Here is a 21,083-nt window from a genome sequence, read left to right on the forward strand (position 1 = left end):
CTCTCCCACTCCCCCTGACTGTGTTCCCTCTCTCGCTGGCTGTTTCTCTCTCTGTCAAATAAATAAAATCTTAAAAATAAATAAATAAATAAAATATTTTTTCTTCCTTCTGACTTCAGGAAAAAGCCCAAGTTTGTTAATTTGGCATACAAGACCCTGCATGACCTAATAGTCCCTGCTCACCATTCCAGCCTCATTTCTCAACTCAACACCTACCTCTCACTCACTCTCAACACATGCTCTGTGCTCCAGCCAGAACATGCTTCTCTCAGACCTTGGAATCCTCTGCTTTCTCTCAAAGCATGCTGCTAAATGAAACAAGTACTTGGCAGTATGAAAAGTCCTGGGGCATCTGGGTGGCTCAGCTGTTAGGCGTCTGCCTTCGGCTGGGGTCATGATCCAGGGTCCTGGGATCGAGCCCCACATAGGGCTCCCTGCTCAGTGGGGAGTCTGCTTCTCCCCTTCCCTCTGTCTGTCGCTCCCCCTGCTTGTGCTCTCTCTCGCTCGCTCACTCTCTCTCAAGTAAATAAATAAAATCAAATCTTAAAAAAAAAAAAAAAGTCCTGAAACTTGGGCCCCACCAAACACCCTGATAAGGCAGCTGGAGCTGCTGATCTTCTAAACTGGCTCCCTACCCCAGTCATCCAATCATTCTTATTGAAAACATGTGTATTATTCACTTCGCCCTCGGGGCGCCTGGGTGGCTTGGTTGTTTAAGCTTCTAACTTGTGATTTCGGTTCAGGTCATGATCTCACTGGTTGTGAGATCAAGCCCCGTGTCAGGCTCTATGCTCAGCAGAGAGTCTGCTTGGGATTTTCTTTCTCTCTCTCTCTCTTTCCCCCTGCCCCTCCTCCCACTTGCACGCTCTCTCTCAAATAATAAATCTTTTTAAAAAAATTCACCTCACCCTTTATCTCCCTTAGTGCCAAAGACATCTGAAGTGAAAACCCACTATTATCATCTACATTTCTCAACTGTCTTCCCCCAAACTGGCATCAGCAGAAGAGCGGTGACTCCAGTAATCAATTCTCCACTCCTGCACCCACAGGTTTACAGCTGGGACTGCTTTCCCATCTCTGAGTCAATATTTTCTTTGTGACCAGAGAGAGAGGGTACTCCTTGAGGCAAAAGGTGTGACTGTGCAAGGCAGAGCACAGACTGTGGAAACACAGAGCAGGGAAACAGGAACCTCACCCTGGAATCCAGCACATACGGAGTTCCAGTTAAATGCAGCTCTCCTGTGCAGACTTATGACCCATGCTCAGTCACTCTAGGTCTCTCCATAAAATAATTAATCATCTGAAGCAGTCCAGTCACTTCCCTGAGTCCCTTTTAGGAGCATTTGCCTAAGATTTACAGCCTGGCAGTACCCACATGATGATAAGGAAAACAAAAGCAAGGTACTACATGGACCTTTGGTCAGTACCACTACCAGAGGTGGTGGGCAACAACCCGTTCAGGAGTAAAACAAATAATGGTTAGGCAACTGCAACTGCAACCCGGGTAGCTTTGAAAAGCAGTGATGGGAGTTTTTTAGGAAATAAAGCTCCTTGAGGGCTGTCAAAAAAGGCCCCTGAGAAATTTGTATTTAAAATGTTATAATAACTAGAGCGTATGGCACTTAAAAGGAACAAGACAGATAGTTAACAAAGTCCCTATTCCTCATACAGTTAAACTACAGAGGTCAACAAACTATTTTAAGTCATTTATTTGGCCAGACCACTTAAATAATTACTGGGACTTTCTCATTGCAGATACAAAAATACCTACATAATAACTCTGAAGTATGGTAATCCAAGCCTACTTACTCTGTGGCAGTGAGTGAATGGAGGTAACAGAAGGGAGGTACCAATTAAAGGAGGAATAATGTATTTATTGACTGTTTACCATACTGCTAAGAAACCAGAGAAAAGGGGCGCCTGGGTGGCTCAGTTGCTGGGCGTCTGCCTTCAGTTCGGGTCATGGTTCCGAGGTCCTGGGATCGAGCCCCATGTTGGGCTCCCTATTTGATGGGGAGTCTGCTTCTCCCTCCCTCTCCCGCTTCCACTTCCCCTGCTTGTGTTGTCTCTCATGCTGTCTCTGTGTCAAATAAATAAATAAAATCTAAAAAAAAAAAAAAAAAGAAAGAAAGAAAAAAAAAAGAAAGAAAAGAAAAGAAACCAGAGAAAACCAGGGCTCAGGGTTAAGCATCTCACCTATGTCACACACTGAGTCAGGACTGAGTGCTAAGCTGACCCTCTATCCCACACTGCCCAGCACAGCTGTCAGTGGCAATTGTGCAGCACGATCTCCAGGGAAGCCCATGAAGCTACTTGTGGGTGTGTGAGAACAAGACACCTTGGCTTGGGGTATGGAGCCCAGTGGAGACCAGGTTAAACCATAACACAAGCAGCTGGATTAAGAAACATAATTTTTGCAGACAAATTAAGCAGATAAATAGGGGGAAATTCCCGTATTACAGGAGCAAATGAATTTCTCTAACAGACCTGCACCTATAGAGATCATTAGCTTCTTCAATACCAGGTACAGTGCAAAGGCACTTGGCACAGCCATGAATGACAGAGTCATGAATGACACAGTTAGAAGGATGTTTTTAGTTATGTCCCTCTCATTTTTTTTTCCCCCAAAAAAAGAAACTGAGGCCAAAGAGGTCAAAAAAGTTATCTAAAGCCATACTGTGAGCAGGTAACACAGCCAGACCAGAAGTCAAGTGTCCTATTTCCACTATGCCAATGTAAAATTGAACGCAATACTCAGGGGAAAAAATATGGGAACAGGCAAACTGGATCACACTCAGACCAGCATCATTACCAACAGAAATCCCAGGAGAGATGAGAGATGTTATGGGAAGTTGTACTCCTGCAGCTGTAAACCTTGGGATTAGGCAGACCTACTGTTTCTGGTTAGCTCTTTGTATCTCATACATAACACTGCTGATTAAAACACTCAGGTCTACAGCTAAAACCTCCACACTGTAGGAATGACACTACCATTTTCAACTAACCACTGAAATTCCTGCCTCATCCAGCCCCAGGTGAGTTCTCACTGCTCATTGCTCTCTTAGCCCACTAACTCCAGGACAAAGTCAGGAAACAAGCTCCATGCTATTAATCTTCGCTGTTGCTCAGCTGGACTTTCATTCTTTTCTAAATGACTTTCTATCATGTTTCCTTCAGTGATACGTTCAAGCTTTTCACCTATTTCTTCAGACCCCCAACTGTTCTCTGCTGCCACTTACTACCTCCCAGCTGATGACCTGGTTTCCACCCTAATGAAACTGAGGTCATTTGGCTTAGGCTTCCTCAACTTCCTCCTCCTCCTGTCAAAACTGCCCCATCTTTTCACTGTTTTCTCTTTCTATCTACCTCTCAGAGGAAGAAGTAGCCTTCCCTCCTTCCTTCCTTCACAGGCTAAGCCCTCCACCCATAATAACCTTCCACCATTTTCCTGGCTGCATCTCCAGCTTCTTCTCCCTGGCTTCAAGTGCAGTGCCCACGTTCACATCGCCCACATCCTTAATTACAACAAACCCAAACAAAGTAACCTGGACCCACTCAAACCTCCTACCATTCCAGCTCTTCTTCTGCCTCCCTGCCACATTTTCAAAGGCAGAGTCGAATCCTGCAACCACCTAGCTTCCTCCCTTTGCACCCAGACTTTCTGAAGTCTCCAATGGTTTCCTTGTCACCATATGGAATCCTCTCCCTTTGGCTTCATTTCCTTAAACTCCCTGCAGCATTTGCTGACTTACCTGAGTTTCTTGAAACTGTTCTATGACTCTGAGGGCACTGATCATACTGGTTTTCCTTCTCTACTTAACTGCTTCTTTGCTGACTCCTTTTCTTCCCCCGACCCCCAAAAAAGACATCCCCCCAAATCAGACTTCTCTTTTTCAATCCACTCCTAATGGATTCCTACTTGGGAATCCGTTCCTGTTCCTAAGGGGGATTTGGCTATCATTGCTATACAGATATGCCACAAATCTCCACCTCTAGCCATGGCAACACTCCTGAGATTTCCGACTTCCTGCTGGATGGCTTCAACTGACTTAATCCATTACACATCGAAATCTGTTTTTCTCACATGAATCTATTTTTATTCTAGTCCAGATGATTCTTTTTGATTTTCCTATTTCTTCTTCTAAGACTCTCAGATTCTAAGCTTTTAGGGTAATTTCTGGCTCTTACTTTTGTCTTATTTTCACACTGAATCACTTGCAGTCTATTGATTTTATGTTTAAAAGTATCTCTAAGCATCTCTATCTCCACTGCCTTCATCCAGACCCTCACTGACACTTTTCTGGGTTACGGTAAATCTCCTGACAGGCTTCTGTGTCTCCAGACTATCTTTCCATTCACGTTAAATAAACACTGGATTAATCTCTGTTGAAGCACAGCTCTAATTACAGGGTTCTCTCATCTTCAGTGGCCTGCAATCTACATTCTGAGTCAGCTCCTATTTTCTCTGCACGTACCCAATGCTTCAGCCACCTGGCCTACTCATTGCTATCTCAACATGTCTCCAGATCTTCATTCATATTGTTTCCTGCTTCAAAGGCCACTTCCCATTTCTGAATGTCCTGATTCTATCCAACTTTCAATGCTCGGCTCAAATGCCACTTCTGCGAAGCTTTCTGTAGTCCTTTCTCTCAACATTTACTTGTACCCATCTAATGCCACATACTTACATTTCTCTCATTTTTAACTAGTTGTGTCTACCATAACTCTAATAAACTGGAAGCTCCTTAAAGCCTGAATCCTCTTTAGCATTTACTACTTAATAGGGATTCAATACATGTTTGCCAAGTGACATGACTACACCTTCCTTAGTATTTTCGGATTTGGTGAAGAAATCTATATTCACCTTATTTATACATGGTACAGTGGGAGCAAGAAGTCCTAGGTTTGACAACTTGTTCTGCTGTGTGGCCTTTGGGTAAAATATTTCATCTCTCATAGCCTCAGTTTCCCTATCAGTAAATTACAGTATAGTGCCTGCAGATTAAAGTACTGAGAAAGTACTTAGAACTCCTAGCACAGTTACACATACTTAGCATAGAGAAAATATTTTCCAAAGATGGGCCACGACAGTATAACCTATCCTACGTGCTCTTTTTTTTTAAGTAGGCTCTATGCCCAATGTGGGGCTCAAACTTATGACCCTGAGATCAAGAGTCAAACGCTCTACCGAGACAGTTTTAAACTCACTTAAAAATAAAATCTTAAAAAAAAAAAAAAAAAAAAAAAACCATCAGGGTGCCTGGGTGGCTCAGTCCATTAAGCAGCTGCTTTTGGCTCAGGTCATGATCCCAGGGTCCCAGGATTGAGTCCTTTGACAGGCTCCCTGTTCATCGGGGAGTCTGCTTGTCCCTCTCCCTCTGCCCCTCCCCTCCCCTTCCACCCCACCCCCTGGCTCGTGCTCTCTCTCTCTCAAATAAATAAATAAAATCTTAAAAAAATGATTATTGGGGCACCTGGGTGACTCAGCTGGTTAAGCGTCTGCCTTAGGCTCAGGTCATGATCCCGGGGTCCTGGGATCAAGTTCCGCATCAGGCTCCTTGCTCAACAGAGAACCTACTTCTCCCTCTGCCTGCAACTCCCCCTGCTTGTGCTCTCTTCCTCTCTAATAAATAAATAAATAAAATCTTTAAAAAAAATGATTATTGTTTTGAGCCACTAAGTTCTGGGGTGACTGTTACACAGCAACAGATAAAGAACTGGTACTTACAACCAGCTATTGTTAATATAATGCTACCGTAAATTCCAGTCAGTTTTCTCCCACCCTTTACTTTTTCAAACTGACAAGACCTCATCTTTTTACTGTAACCTCGCATGGCAAGCATCGTTCTTTCATTTAACATAATGAGTGCTTACTCTGGGGTCAGGCCCCATTTTAGACTCTGGAAGAGAACAGTGAACAAAACAAAATCCTTGCCCTGTGAAGTTTTTAGCCTAGTCATGTAGAGAGATGGCCAAATGAATCCATAATGTCAAATAACAATTATTAATGTAATTTAATAAATTACACAGTAATTTATATATAATGCTAGGTAGTGATAACAGCTCTCATGCTTATTACTTGTCCTTTTCTGGAAACTAAAGGAATCTATATTCTACCAGAAAAGCGCAAAGTACTCAGAGCCATCTCAGTTTAAAATAAACGATGGAATAATATTTTGTTTTGTTTCCAAAACGTTTCTGAACAGCACCTCATGCATTTGTTATCTTTCTGGCCATGGTGGCCAAGTAACTCTATAAATCCCAGGTCCCTTCATTAGGTCTTAATCATTCATTTTATCAAAGTAATTGGGAAATTTTTGTTGTTATCAGTAAGCTTCTAGATTCACCTCTTAAATTTTGTATAATTAATATTTTAGTTTGTACTTTCCAGTTCCTAAATGCAGTGTCTTGTGTTGTTAAAATACTTGTGCTTTTCCTAATGGCTTATATAGATTAGTAAAATTTTCCTGTAAATTTTCCCCAAGCAACTGGTTCTTCTCAATATGTGAAAAGAAAATATAATTTACAAAACTAAAAGTTGTAGCAACTTTTAAAGAATATACATACTTCATAAAATTAAATACATTTGCATTCTGCAATATACATTTATTTTAAAAAATGAACTTTAACTCAATTCCAAAGTTTACTATCCTATTTATTTGCCTATAGCATTTTCTACCTATTCTTGAATCTCAAAACAAAAATAAACCAACACACCAAAAAAAAAAACCACTCACACAATCCACTATTATATTCTCCGGTTAGAAAAGTCATCGATACTCATTGTGGAAAAGCTGGAAAATTCACAAATAACAAATGAATAAAAAAATGAATGCCTGGCTGGCTCAGTTGAAGGAGCATGCGATGCCTGATCTTGGGGTTATGAGTTCAAGCCCCATTTTGGGTGTAGAGATTATAAAAAATAAACAGGGGTGCCTAGGTAGTGCAGTTGGTTGAGTGTGTGACTCCTGGTTTCGGCTCAGGTCCTGATTTTGGGGTCATGAGATCGAGCCCTGCATTGGGCTCTGGGCTGCGTGCGGAGTCTGCCTGAGATTCTTCCTTCCTCTCTCTGCCCCTCCCACTCGTGTGATTACTTAATCTCTTTCTTTCTCTCTCTCTCACTCACACACATACCGCATAAAGAAAATGTTAGCAATCACACAGGAACGTTTCCATCATCATAGGAAGTTCTACTGCATAATGTTTCACTATTATACTGCCTCCCAGGGACAGGGTTTTGTAGTGCATACATCTGGTCTCTGTCCATGGGATTACAATTCCATTGTCCAGGCACATATGCACACATGAAATGACAAACACAAGGCCAGTTAAAAATAAGAGAATGAACCACAAATATTAATCAAAGTTCAAAGAAATAAAGAGATAACTACAGGCTGATATGGAAAAGCCTTCATAAAGGAGACATATTTATTTACTGACTTAATAATTCATTGAGGGATATGTATACATTGCACTAGGCACTATAAGGGCCTGACCTAAGCAAGATGTAGAGGCACTACAGTTTGACAAGGAGATTAACTGTCAATCCCCACCCTCCCTCCATTTTTGTCATTAATGAGCTGTATGATATTGGGATCTCTAGTCCTTATGAAGGGGATGATCTCAGATTTCTAACCCTGAAGTGTTGTGATCCAAAGAGAAGAAAAGAAAAAGGCACCAGAGAGTAAGGAAAGCAACTCAAAAAGATCCCAAGTTGACAGAATGAGGTGTGTTCCCAGAACACAAAGCAGACCCAACAGTGATTTTGTGTTGAGGAAATACTCACTCATTCAACATACATTTACTGAGTGCCCGCTATGTGCCAGGCACTGCTCTAAAGTGATAAGGATACAACAGTGCTCAAAACAAATAAAAATCCCTTTTTTCTAGAATCTGGCATTCTAGAGGGGAAACAAGTAATGAAAAAAATAAATAAGAAGCTATATTGTATGCCAGGTGATGATCAGTGCTACAGAATAAAAGGAAACAGGAAAAGGGATAGGCAGTTCCAGGAAGTGGTTGTTTTAAATGAGGCGTTCAGGGGCACCTGGGTGGCTCAGTCGGTTAAGTGTCTGCCTTTAGCTCAGGTCATGATCCTGGAGTCCCAGGATTGAGGCCCGAGGAGTCTGCTTCTCACTCTCCCTCTGCCCCTCCCCCTGCTCCTTCTCTCTCTCTCACTCTCTCAAATAAATAAAATCTTTTTAAAAAAAATAATAAATGAGGGGTTCAGGAAAGGCTCAATGAGAAGGTGAAGTCTGAGCCTAGACCTGAAGAAAGTGAGGGGCTGAGTGAAGCAGAGGTCCGGGGCAGAGCAAAGAACAGCAGATTAGCTGTAGTGAGGCAGGAACAGAGGAGACCAAGGTGGCAGAGTAGGGAAAGGTAAGAATGGTTTGCTCTAGACTGATCTCTAGGTGTCAGAGTCTGGAGACACTGACTTCAGAATTGAAGGGAAATTTATAGGTCATTTAGTACAACTACCCATTAGATTATTAAACCCATACTACTCTTCCCAAGTGACCATCTTGTCTTGGCTTGAACTACTTTATTTTTTTATATTTATTTACTTACTTACTTATTCATTTATTTAAAGTTAAGCTCTACACCCAATGTAGGGCTTGAATGCACCACCCCAAGATCAAGAGCCACATGCTCTACCGACTAAGCCAGCCAGGCGCCTCAGCTTGAACAATTTTAGTGTATTTATCTACCTCCACAGACCAAGATAGCCTGTCCATCCTTGAACAGCCCTCTTTTAGACTTTAATTAGTACATAAATCTGTTTTCTAGTAATGTCTATTCTTTATTCCTTTTAGGGATACTCTGTAAACTACATGCTTCAGATGTTTGAAGATAACCTTCAAAGCTTCTCTCATATTTCTCTTCTTTTCAGGTTAAAGTTAAGCAGTTGTTTTAATTCTTTTCTAAGTGACATGGCCTTATGTCATTTAACAGTAAGTTAAGGGAGTCTCAAATGCAAGCCTGGAAAACTGACTTTGGGTAACTTATGTAATACAGGATTTACTGGAAAGATACGAGGTAGGACACAGAACTGAGGAAAAGCTAAAGAATCAGCTCTTTGGAAACAACAAAGAGCAGCTCCAGTATCCACATATTAGGAATTAATCCGTAGTTGTGATGAAAGATGTTTGTCGCTGTGTCATTCAACCTAAGATTCAAATGAAAGGAGGAAACACATCTATTTGCCTAATATCTATTGGCCTAAACCGGTCATGTGCCCACCACTTATGAGGTCAGGGATGGACTATTCTCTCAAAGCAAAACTGAGTTGCTATTCCCAGAAAAATCTAGACTGGATGCTGAGCAGGCCAAAACAACTTACGTACACTAAACTCACTCAAAATGTGATCCCTCAAAACCACGCAGGAATCAGATGTGGAGGAGGAGCAAAGCCAAGGTATTGCCCCCACACTTGCTGTATGAACCTTGGGCAAGTTACCAAACTCTGCCTCAGTTCCTACCTGTAAGACAGTGACGGTCACAGCAACACTTTGTTGTACTTGTGGCAACCAAATAAGAAAACGTATGTGAAAAGCTTTATAAACTCAAAGCTAACTATAGTAGCCAACACTTACTGACCGCCTGTCACAGACACAGAATATTTTATGTAATGTTCAAAACAACCCTATGAAGTAAAATGTTATGAGCACAAACTCTGGAGTCCGACTACCCAGGTTCAAATCCTGACTCTGTCACTCATTTGTGTGACCTTGAACAAGTTACTTAGCATGTAACTGTTTCCTCACCTTAAGTGGGGGTAATTCTAATAATATAGAGGGAGATTGTGAAGAATGAGGTAATATAAGTAAAAATCTTAGACCTATGCCTAGTATATAATAAACACCCAATAAATACTAGCTATTACTGTGACTGGTGGTAGTAGTAGTAGTTATCCCAATTTTACAAATGAGCAAAATGAGGCATTGGGAAGTTATAGCACTTGAATTAAGTTTTCAAAGTTTAAAGTGGTAGAGCAGAATTTGAACTTCATTGTAGGTACTCCTGTAATATACTCCACAGACTTCGAAGGTGGAAAAAAAAAAAAAAGAGTGGTATTTGGACTTTAACCCTAAACTCAAGTCACACAAATTAAGGATATTTACAAATGAAACTCAAACACAAGAAGAGGGAAATGAACTGCTAATACATATCTTTAGAATATTAGCTGGAAGCCTAACCAGATATCTAGAGAAGATCAGGAATAATACTATCATTTTGTTAAGGAAAAAAGTCTTCTCTTAGCCCTATTGGAAATCAGGCCCTTCCCAAGGGTAGGTCTTCTGATTAGAGCTTTCAATCTCATTTTTTTTAAGATTTTATTTTTAAGTAATCTCTACACCCAACGTGGGGCCTTAATTTTTAACCCTAAGATCAAGCATTGCATGCTCCACCAACTGAGCCAGCCAGGCACCCCTTAATCTCACTTCTAAAGTTACTCTTATTGACAAAGTTATTTAATGATTCCAAAGAACTTCCCAAAACAATTCACATTAGCAGAGGAAAAAAAACACACACAGAATACCTGCATCACAAAAACAGACACATAGACCAATGGAACAGAATAAAGAACCCAAGAATGGACCCCTCGGCTCTTTGGGCAACTAATCTTTGACAAAGCAGGAAAAAAACATCCAGTGAAAAAAAGACAGTCTCTTCAATAAATGGTGCTGGGAAAATTGCACAGCTATATGCAAAAGAATGAAACGACCACTCTCTCACACCATACACAAAGATAAACTCCAAATGGATGAAAGACCTCGATGTGAGACAGGAATCCATCAAAATCATAGAGGAGAACATAGGCTGCAACCTCTTTGACATCGGCCACAGCAACTTTTTTATGACGCATCTCCAAAGGCAAGAGAAACAAAAGAAAAAATGAACTTGTGGGACTTCACCAAGATAAAAAGCTTCTGCACAGCCAAGGAAACAGTCAAAAAAACTAAGAGGCAGCCCACAGAATAGGAGAAGACATTCGCAAATGACACTACAGATAAAAGACTGGTATCCAAGCTCTACAAAGAACTTCTCAAAGTCAATATATGAGAAACAAATAATTAAAACAAAAAATGGGCAGAAGATATGAACAGACACTTTTCCAATGAAGACATACAAATGGCTAACAGACACATGAAAAAATGTTCAAAATCATTAGCCATCACGGAAATTCAAATCAAAACCACACTGAGATACCACCTTACACCAGTTAGAATGGCAAAAATTGACAAGGCAAGAAACAACAAATGTTGGAGAGGATATGGAGAAAGGGGATCCCTCCTACACTATTGGTGGGAATGCAAGTTGGTACAGCCACTTTGGAAAACAACGTGGAGGTCCCTTAAAAAGTTAAAAACAGAGCTACCCTATGATCCAGCAATTGCACTACTGGGTATTTACCCCAAAGATACAGACGTAGTGAAGAGAAGGGCCATATGCACCCCAATGTTCATAGCAGCATGGTCCACAATAGCTAAATTGTGAAAGGAGCCGAGATGCCCTTCAACAGATGACTGGATTAAGAAGATGTGGTCCATATATACAATGGAATATTACTCAGGCATCAGAAAGAATGATTACCCAACATTTGCAGCAACATGGACGGGACTGGAGGAGATTATGCTAAGTGAAATAAGTCAAGCAGAGAAAGACAATTATCGTATGGTTTCACTCATTTATGGAACATAAGAAAGAGCAGGAAGATCGGTAGGAGAAGGAAGGGAAGAATGAAGGGGGGGTAAACAGAAGGGGGAATGAACCATGAGAGACTATGGACTCTGGGAAACAAACTGAGGGCTTCATGGGGGGGGTGGGGGACTGGGATAGGCTGGTGATGGGTATTAAGGAGGGCACATATTGCATGGAGCACTGGGTGTTATATGCAAATAATGAATCATGGAACACTACATCAAAAACTAAGGATATACTGTATGGTGACTAACATAACATAATAAAAAGTTATTATAAAAAAATTAAAAAATAAAAAAAATTTTTAAAATACCTGCATCACATTGAGAAAAAGTAGAAATGTGTTTATAACTGTGAGAGAGGCATAAAGTTAGAAGACCCAGTTAACTGTGCCTACCAAATAAAGATAAATGTCACTCCTCATGTATGAATTATGACCATCAAGAAACCTAAATGTTCAAAAAGAAGGGGAGGTGATTATATATATACTATTCAAACAATGGTGTCTTTAAAATCAGTTCATAATCCACACTAAAAGTAAGCTTCATTCAGTCGTATGGTACTGAGAGTACTACCCTGTTCGGAATACAACATCCTTCATCCAACAAATATTTATTGACCACCTACCACTGTTCTAGAAGACAGAGCTGAGGTGATGAAAAAGATTAAGGCCCTGCTCTCATAGAGCTTATATTATAAGCAGGTATTATAAAAAAGAAATTGAGGCTCAGTTCCCTGGTCTGTTAGACTCTAAAACCTACACTATATATTTCAACTGTATCATCTCCCACTGGCAAGATACAGCTTCTCTTAAAAGTCCACGACTAACGATGCAGTCCTGACAGCCCTGTCTGCAACAATTTAGGGTTCCTCTCTGTTGGCAGTCCAGTGTCACTTTCTCAGTGAACTGTTCTTCCCCCAACTCCCAAGAGCAAAGATTGCTTGGTCAGCAGTTTAACACATCATACTGACATGTATTCAATTCTTTTTCTCGGGGTGCCTGGGTGGCTCAGTCAGTTAAGCATCTGCCCTCAGCTTGGTTCATGATCCCAGGGTCCTGGCCTTGAGACCCACATCTGGCTCCTTGCTCCGCGGGGAGCCTGCTTCTCCCTCTGCCTGCCACTCCCTCTGCTTGTGCTCTATCATATAAATAAACAAAAATCTTAAAAAAAATTATTTTTCTCCTTCATTAGTCCCTAAACTCCCTCAGGGCAAGAACCATGTCTTGGCCTCTTTATATGTCTAGAAGATGGTACAGCAAATATTCAATAAATAGCCAAGTGAAGCTCATCAAAACATTCAACAGAGTAGAGAATGGAAGCTAGACTGCAATGATCTAAAGAGTCAAAGAAAGAAAGGGAAACAGTGTTTGCTCTTCAAGAACAAGTCGAGAAAGGAAAAGGAGGGAAATGGAAGTAGTGTGAAGGAGAAATGTGATCACAGGAAAGTTTTATATTTTTTTAGGAATGAGAAAGATTTGAACATATTTGTTGGCAAGGTACTACAGCACAGTAGAAAGAGCAGGAATGGCAGAGTCTGATAGGCTTGAATTTGAATTCTGGCCCTGTCACTTACTATGTCTGTAGGCAAATCACTTAACTTCTGTAGTTCAACTTATACATAAATAAAGAGAATGATAATACCCACACCTCACTGTGCCAATGACAGCATTCGGCAAACAGAAGAAATCCAGTACATGGTATCGATGACCATTACTACATGCAGAAGTCTGGACTCTGGTGTTCTAACCCCTCCTACATAGCTTGTCCTTCAGTGCAGATTCCCTATCTCAGTCTATGTGTGATATGTGATGGCAAAGAAACAGGATCCTTAATTCTTCTGTGTGTACCACCCTCTGTGCTATTCCACTTCTTCGTGACAGTCTGCATGAGCTCATGAATGGCTACTGATGGAAATGGCTACTGGAAAATTACTGATGTCACCAGCTGAGGAAATAGAGACAATCTAGAGAACAGGCGGATGAAACTGATGTTAAATCATCAAATGTACAAGATTCTGGGCTCCTGCCAAAACTCATCGAGAACTAGGAAGAGAGAAACCGAAAACACAAACACACAGAACATTGTTTAACTTCCTAAGCCAACTAGGTGTTCCCAGCATCCACCCCAGGCACAGAAAGACGGCTGTATGATAAAAGAGACGGTTCTCAGGGCACCTGGGTGGATCAGTCAGTTGGGCGTCTGGCTCTTGGTTCCAGCTCAGGTTGTGATCTCACAGTTGTGGGATCAAGCCCTGCGTGGGGCTCTGCACTCAGTGCAGAGTCTGCTTCAGATCCTCTCTCTTTCTCTTAAATAAATAAATCTTAAAAAGAGAAAGAGAGAGAGATGGTTCTCTCCTGAGTTCCTTTCTCAGTATTTCACCCTCATGTCAGATTCATTTCTGTGAGATGCTACTCCAGTTCACTAACTTTTCTGTCATCTGACAAGTTTCCAAATTCACAAGATTAGTATCTTTTTTATATTTAAATGATTTTTGTTCACAGCCTTTTACAGTTAATGCTCTCGTGCTCACTTCAGCAGCACATATACTAAAGTAAATGCTCTGGTCATGGGTCATGTTCACCTGTTACCCAGACCTGATCAACAGAAACATCTCACGCCCTCCTAACCATATCACACATCTCCATGCTTAAAAAGGGACACAGGGAAGAGGACTAAAGCCCAGGCTACTGTGATAATCAGTGATGAAAAGGCTACGTAGAGCTAGGATTCTTGGAAGACAAGAAAGATAAATTGATTACAAATTAATCAAGGAGAACAAAAATGAATATGTAAAAAGAAGATGATATAATTACTGGTTAGAGTTCAGAGAAAACTGAAAATAAGGAAAAGAAGATGAGGAAGAAAAGAAGTAGGAAACGTATGTGTACCTACAGACCGAATCACAAACATAATCACTAAAACCTACAAGCAGGGGCACCTGGGTGGCTCAGTCGGCTAAGCGCCTGACGGGGTCTCGGCTCAGGTGGTGATATTGGGGCCCCAGGATCAAGCCCCAAATAGGGCTCGGTGCTGAAGCCGGAGTCCGCTTCAGATTCTCTCCCTCTCCCTTCATCCCTCCCCCCGCTCGCTCTCTCTCTCAAATAAATAAAATCTAAATAACTAAAAGCTACAAGTAAACAAGTCAAAGTTGGAAATGCAGGTTTTGCGAATCAGAGCCTTATTAGGAACTTGAATTTACCAAGAAAGAATAAGAAAGAAGAGTAAAGAATATTCCAGGACACCTCTAATACCCACTAAAACCCAAAAAGCCAGCAACCCACCACAAATTTCACGTGCAGCACAAGACTGGAAACTATGACAGTCACCCGTCACAGAAACTTTAAAACATCTTTTCTACATCCATATAAAAAGCATCCTGGACCATTAAACTAAGTACAAGAATAATTTTCGGAATTCCAATCCTAACCATGCTGAGTGATCTCGGCTAATGCATGCCTCAGTTTCCCCATGTTAAAATATACACATTACAGAGAATCTCGGCCTGAATCTGCGCCTGTGTTCTGACCCCAGACCTGAATCTTCAACGTCAAGTCACAAGTTAAACCTGAGGAAGAGCCCGCAGCTTAAATGTGCCCGAGGAAAAGAAGAGAACGGTCGTCCCCCCACCCCGCCTGAGGTGCGGTTTCTGTAAAACCGCTCGCAGCTGCTGAGGGGGGAGGTATGTACTCGGGCTCGAGCCCCCAGGACTCGGGCGCCGCTGGCCCCCGCTCCCGCTGGCTGCCCCGGGAGGCCGCCCCCGCCCCGGGCGGGGACGCGGGGGCGCAGCAACACGCGGGTCCGAGCCCCGCCGCCGCCCCGCAGGCCCCGCACCCGCACCGCCAGAGCCCGCGCCCGGCGCCCCCGCCCGGCGCCCCATCCCACGCGGGCACCTGCGAGGTCCGGCCCCACGGCTCTCCCGGCCGCGGGCGGTGCTTCTCCCCTCGTCTGCCCCGTCTGCCCGTCAGTCGGTCGCTCCACAGCCGCCTCCGCGACCCCACCTGAGGGGCAGGTGTGGGCGCGAGGCTCCACAGACCCAGCGAGTCTCCGCCGACCTTTCTTTCCACGCTCACCTGCCCGGCGCGGGATGTCCAGCTGCCCGGCCGCCGCTACTCCCCGCCACCTCAGTGCCAACCCGAGTCCGGCTCCCGGCTTCACTGCTCCGACCCAGTCAGCGCTCGGTGCCGCCACCGCGCACGCGCGCCGGGCCGAGCGGGAGGGGAGGTGCCGTTGAGCATGCTGGGGGCTGTAGTCCTTCGGGGCCAGCAGATTGCGTCGGCGCTGGGGTCTGCGCGTTCCGGGACCCCACACACTAGCCTCCTTTCCGAGCCTAGACCCGGTCCCCCGGCGGACGGGGTGGGTCACAGAAGTCCTTCGAAGCCCATTTTTAGCTCAGCGATACCCACTGGCCTTCGTCTGCCCTGCAGCCCGAGGAGCTCAGGGCAATACGGGGTGGACCAGCGGTTAGGATGAGGGATAGACGCGGCAGGACTCTGGAAAAGAGCGTCCCTTACCTGATGTTCATTTTCTAAATATTTAAGTGTCTTCTTCACAGGTGTACAGAACCAGCCCTAGACCAGCCTGAACCACTCTTACTCAATTCACAAGCCCTGTAAGGAGCCATAAATTGGAACAAATTTGGTTGAGGGCATGCCGGAAAAATCCACTCTCCAGGCATGCATAATGCAGTGGATGTAGTCAGAAGGCTGTGTTTGGGTCACTCAACCACGATAACACTCAGCTCATCCACAAAATGATACTGTGAACTTACGGTTATGAGAACTAGATGCTGTTTGAGAAAATGTTAAAGCACAGTACAGATGAACCGTACAGGAAGGTAGCAGGACCATCTCCATTTGCTATCCAGGTCCTCGTAGACGTCTGATTCTACCCTGAAAAGAATGTGTTGGGGTGCCTGGCTGGCTCAGTCCGTACAGCATGCCACTCAGTCCTGGGATGGAAGTTTGAGCCCCACGTTGGGTGTAGAGATTACTTTTAAAAAAAAATAAAACCTTAAAAAAGGAAAAGAAAATGTGCTTACCACCTTTTAGGAAGGTCATCAGAAGCTACAATAGTATTTCAGGAGTGTTCTCCTAGAAATTTCTTCCTACCCACAAGAGATAAACTTAGTTTTAGAGCTGCTTATTCACCTAAGGATGGGCTCCCAATGGTGTTCCAAGGGGCTGATGCCTGGGTGAAGGAATGGAACCATAGGCAAAGTCTACACAGACAGCAAGGCAATCTCAGTTGTGACCTCACTGTATTATGCTCGCTTTGCGAAGCAATTTCATGTTATTTACATCCTTGTGAAAGCTGGGTGAATTTTACCATTTGAATTTTACAGAGTACACTGACAAAACTAGTAAGTGGCAGGGCAGAGATCTGAGCCCAGTTTCTGGGGCCAAGTTCACTTTCCTTCCCAAAGTCTACTTAAAGAAACGAAACAATCCCCCCCACCAAGAAAAAAAAAAAAACCATTGCCTTAGGGCAATGAATTCCAGCCTTTTTAGTGTGGTAACATCCTTTTCTCTCATCTCACAACTGTTGCAGGGGCTATGTTTCTTAAGTTTATCTTTATGGGGGAACACAACTTCTTGAGACAGTTGTCACGTCAGCTGAGGTGTCAAAACTCAATGGTTAAGTAATGCTAGCTTCAGCATGGGCCCCTTAGGTTTTTGCAATAAACCATTAGCATTTCATTTTTGCTAACTTTCCCTACACGCTTAATAGGGAACTAAGGACTTGTCAACACTTGCCAAATAAAGCTTCTAGCCCTTCTCCGGCATTCCAGTGGAACATTTATCAGAGATCAATACTGAGGAGGCCAGGGGCACCTGGCTGGCTCATTCTGTGGAGCATGTGACTCTTAATCTCGGGGTGATGAGTTCGAGCTCCACATTGGGTGCAGAGGTAATTAAAAAAAAAAAATACTGGGTAGGTCCAATAGTCACAGGAGATAGAAAATCAGTGCTTCCCTTTTAAAAAATGTAGACTAGCTAACAATTTTATGAAACTTTCTTACTTGTAAGTGCTGTGTGAGAATTCTATATACACATTTCATCTCCATTAGACAGAGAACAAAAGAGAAAGAAAAATGCCACAGTCCTAAAACCTTCCTAGGATAACACTCAAGGCAAAGTCCTTCTCAATTTGTGCCACAGGAAGGGTGGATGGAGCCAGGTATATTGAAGAAATCCAGCTAAGCACCAAGCTGGCAGGAAAAGCAGCATCTGCATCATGATGAAGGGTAGATTACAAAATGATAAAACCAAGGGAGCGGTGTGGATTTGTAGAAGTTACATCTCAAGAGTGCCCTTTCTCAGTGGTGCTTAATGAACTTTACATGTGTTCAGATGTTAAATGGTGTATGTCCCATTATTGAAGAGCCATTCGGCAACTTCGTAAGCTCCAGGAGGGTGGACTGGCTTGTTCACCATTGTACTCCCAATACACAGGGTGCTGGAAAAAAAATGTGTTAAAGTATGAAACCTGGGGGCACCTGGGTGGCTCAGTTGGTTAAGCAGCCAACTTTTTTTTTTTTAAGATTTTATTTATTTATTTGACAGAGATAGAGACAGCCAGCGAGAGAGGGAACACAAGCAGGGGGAGTGGGAGAGGAAGAAGCAGGCTCCCAGCGGAGGAGCCTGATGTGGGGCTCAATCCCATAACGCTGCGATCACACCCTGAGCCGAAGGCAGACGCTTAACCGCTATGCCACCCAGGCGCCCCATGCAGCCAACTCTTGATTTCAGTTCAGGTCATGATCTCGAGATCCTGGGATCTAGCCCCACATTGGGCTCCACGCTCAGCGAGGAATATGCTTTAGGACTCTCACTCCCTCTCCCCCTTCACCCCTTCAAATAAATAAATCTTAAAAAAAAAAAAAAAAAAAAGTATGACCTCTGGATCAGAAACAAAGTATCTTGTAAATACCTATTTCCTCCAGGTTATCACTAAAGAAATGTTTTCTAAATGTGAAGTATAATTTAACTCCCCCCCTTTTTTTTCTTTAAAGATTTTATTTCTTTGTCAGAGAGCAAGTGCACAAGCAGAGGCAGAGGGAGGGGGAGAAGCAGACTCCTCGCTGAGCAGGGAGCCCAACGTGGGACTTGATCCCAGGACTCTGGGATCATGACTTGAGCCAAAGGCAGATGCCCAACCAACTGAGCCACCCAGGCATCCCTGAATTAACCCCTTTCTTGAAAGAAATGAGTAACTTCTTTAAGAACTATGGAATGAATCCCTTTGAGATCTGTTCTTTATGTTTGCATTTCTGCTTTATATATTTTATTTTTTTAAGGATTTTAAGTTATCTCTACCTCCAACGTGGGGCTCAAACTCACAACCCTGAGATCACAAGAGTTACTTGCTCCACTGACTGAGTCAGCCAGGTGCCCCTGCTTTATGTATTTTAAATACACCTGGCCTGTGCTCTACAACTGTCACTATCCTAATTACAACTTTTTAAAGTTTAAAGCTAAACTACTAGTTAAACAATTAGTGTTTAAAACCATGGGAGAGGTATAACATTTTCCCATGGTTTTAAACTTCTCAAGACCCTAGAGCCACAGCAATGAAAGGCTAGATCATTCGTGGATGGAAACACTCATGTCAGTCATGGTCCCCAAATTCTGTCTTGACTTCTGGTTATGTTCCAGATTAGATAAATTTGAGCTAAATTGTGTGTCCATTAGACCACACCTCTGATAAAGAACATACCTTGTAAATAATATATACAAATCCCAGTACTTAAAAATGCTATTATGACTAAATGTATTTGTCCTATATGGGAATCCTAGAACAAAAAAAGGACATTAGCTAAAAATTAAGGACTTTATTTGGTAATGTATGGATATTGTTTCATTAACTATGATGACTGTACCATACTAATGCAAGACGTTAATAAGGAACATCAAGTGTGGGGTGTATGGAAACTTTGTACTATCTTTGCAATATAAAAATATTCTAAAATTTAAATAAAAATTGCATTAAAAACTTGAAAAAAGGGGCACCTGGGAGGTTCAGTTGGTTGAACGTCTCCCTTTGCCCCAGGTCATGATCCCGGTGTTCTGGGATCCAGTCCCGCATTGGGCTCCCTGATCAGTGGGAAGTCTGCTTCTCCCTCTGCCCCTCCCTCCATTTGTGCTCTCTCACCCTCACATAAATAAAGTCTTAAAAAAAAAAAAAAAAAACCTTGAAAAAATACACAAAAACTAAATGAAAATTAAAAACCACCTTAAACTCATCACCAAAGAAACCACACAGTATTTCATTATATAAATTTATTTACTTCTTTTTTTTACTTTCTAAGTAAACTCTATGCCAACATGGGGCATGAACTCATGACCCCGGGACTGAGTCCTATGTTCCACCAACTGAACCAGCCAGGTGCCCCAACTTTTCCTATTTATTTTTTCTGCTGACTCATTCCCCATTCTTTGGTTTGGTTCAAGTTCAGAATGTACTCTCTTCCGTGGCAGGCAAACCAAAACAGCATCCTCCTCAAATTTTGGCCTGCTCCCTGACTGGGCGGTGAACTCTCCCAGGCTCAGAAAGGAAGATGACATTTCCTGAGCACCTTCTTCACGTCAGACCCTTCGCTCTGCAATTTCAGTCAGCCAGTCCTCACATCCATCCAGGATTTACATCACCAATCTGGAGGCACCTAACCTCTGTGCTTCCACTAAAGGACATGAGACTCTCCTGGTTATCGAACGAAATCTACCATCAGCCAGGGGAAGACAGCAGTAGTAAGTACCTGGGTGTCTGACTGCAGCTGAACAGAAGCTGATTACCTCAGTCTGCCCAGATCCCGATTTCTGGATGATTCAGATCCTGGAGTTCAGATCACTGGGTAACTGAATTCAATCTAATTTTTGAGAAGGCCTGAGTGTTTTTTTTCCTCAGCCAACCTGCAGCCCACCCAAATGCCCTTAATTAAAATGTTAAATGGGGAGGTGCCTGACTGGCTTAGTCAGTGGAGCATGTGACTCTTGGAGTCCTATTTGAGCCCCACGTTGGGAGTAGAGATTACTTAAAAAAAATTTTTTTTTAATTTTTTTCATGTTAAATGGGAAAATAAGAGCAGATAACATTACACTTGATAGTATAACTTAAGTATGTTAATATAAAAACAAAAGACTAGAAGAGGAAAGAAGACATAATAAACCCACCCAAATTGCCCAGGAAGAAAAACCAGCCAAGCCAATTACGAGAGATAAGAGGCCTAACAATCATCACAAGACTGTTCTCTTATTTCCTTAATTTCTGTGAGAAAATTTAAGTAAAATCCCTGGTGTCCGGTATCCCCAGTGTGTCTGGTATGTAACATTAAGTCCTCAAATTACAGATACATTGATAGTAGCTACTTCCTCTTAGGTG

At 42.7% G+C, this 21,083-nt stretch overlaps 1 protein-coding gene across 4 annotated transcripts in view; it reads right to left on the reverse strand.

The window, feature by feature from the left end:
• Positions 1 to 15,894, reverse strand: part of SGSM3 (small G protein signaling modulator 3) — a 46,707-nt gene extending 30,813 nt beyond the window's left edge. Inside the window, exon 1 of one of the 4 annotated variants that reach the window (XM_026479580.4) lies at positions 15,776 to 15,894. The gene's annotated coding sequence lies outside the window, so the exon portion shown is untranslated. Of the gene's footprint in view, positions 1 to 15,595 lie in introns of all 4 variants that reach the window. The other 3 variants (XM_057316569.1, XM_057316570.1, XM_057316568.1) reach the window with 3 other exon arrangements.
• Between the last annotated feature and the right edge of the window lie 5,189 nt (positions 15,895 to 21,083).

Source organism: Ursus arctos, unplaced genomic scaffold, assembly GCF_023065955.2.
Source record: "Ursus arctos isolate Adak ecotype North America unplaced genomic scaffold, UrsArc2.0 scaffold_21, whole genome shotgun sequence".
Lineage (NCBI taxonomy): Eukaryota > Metazoa > Chordata > Mammalia > Carnivora > Ursidae > Ursus > Ursus arctos.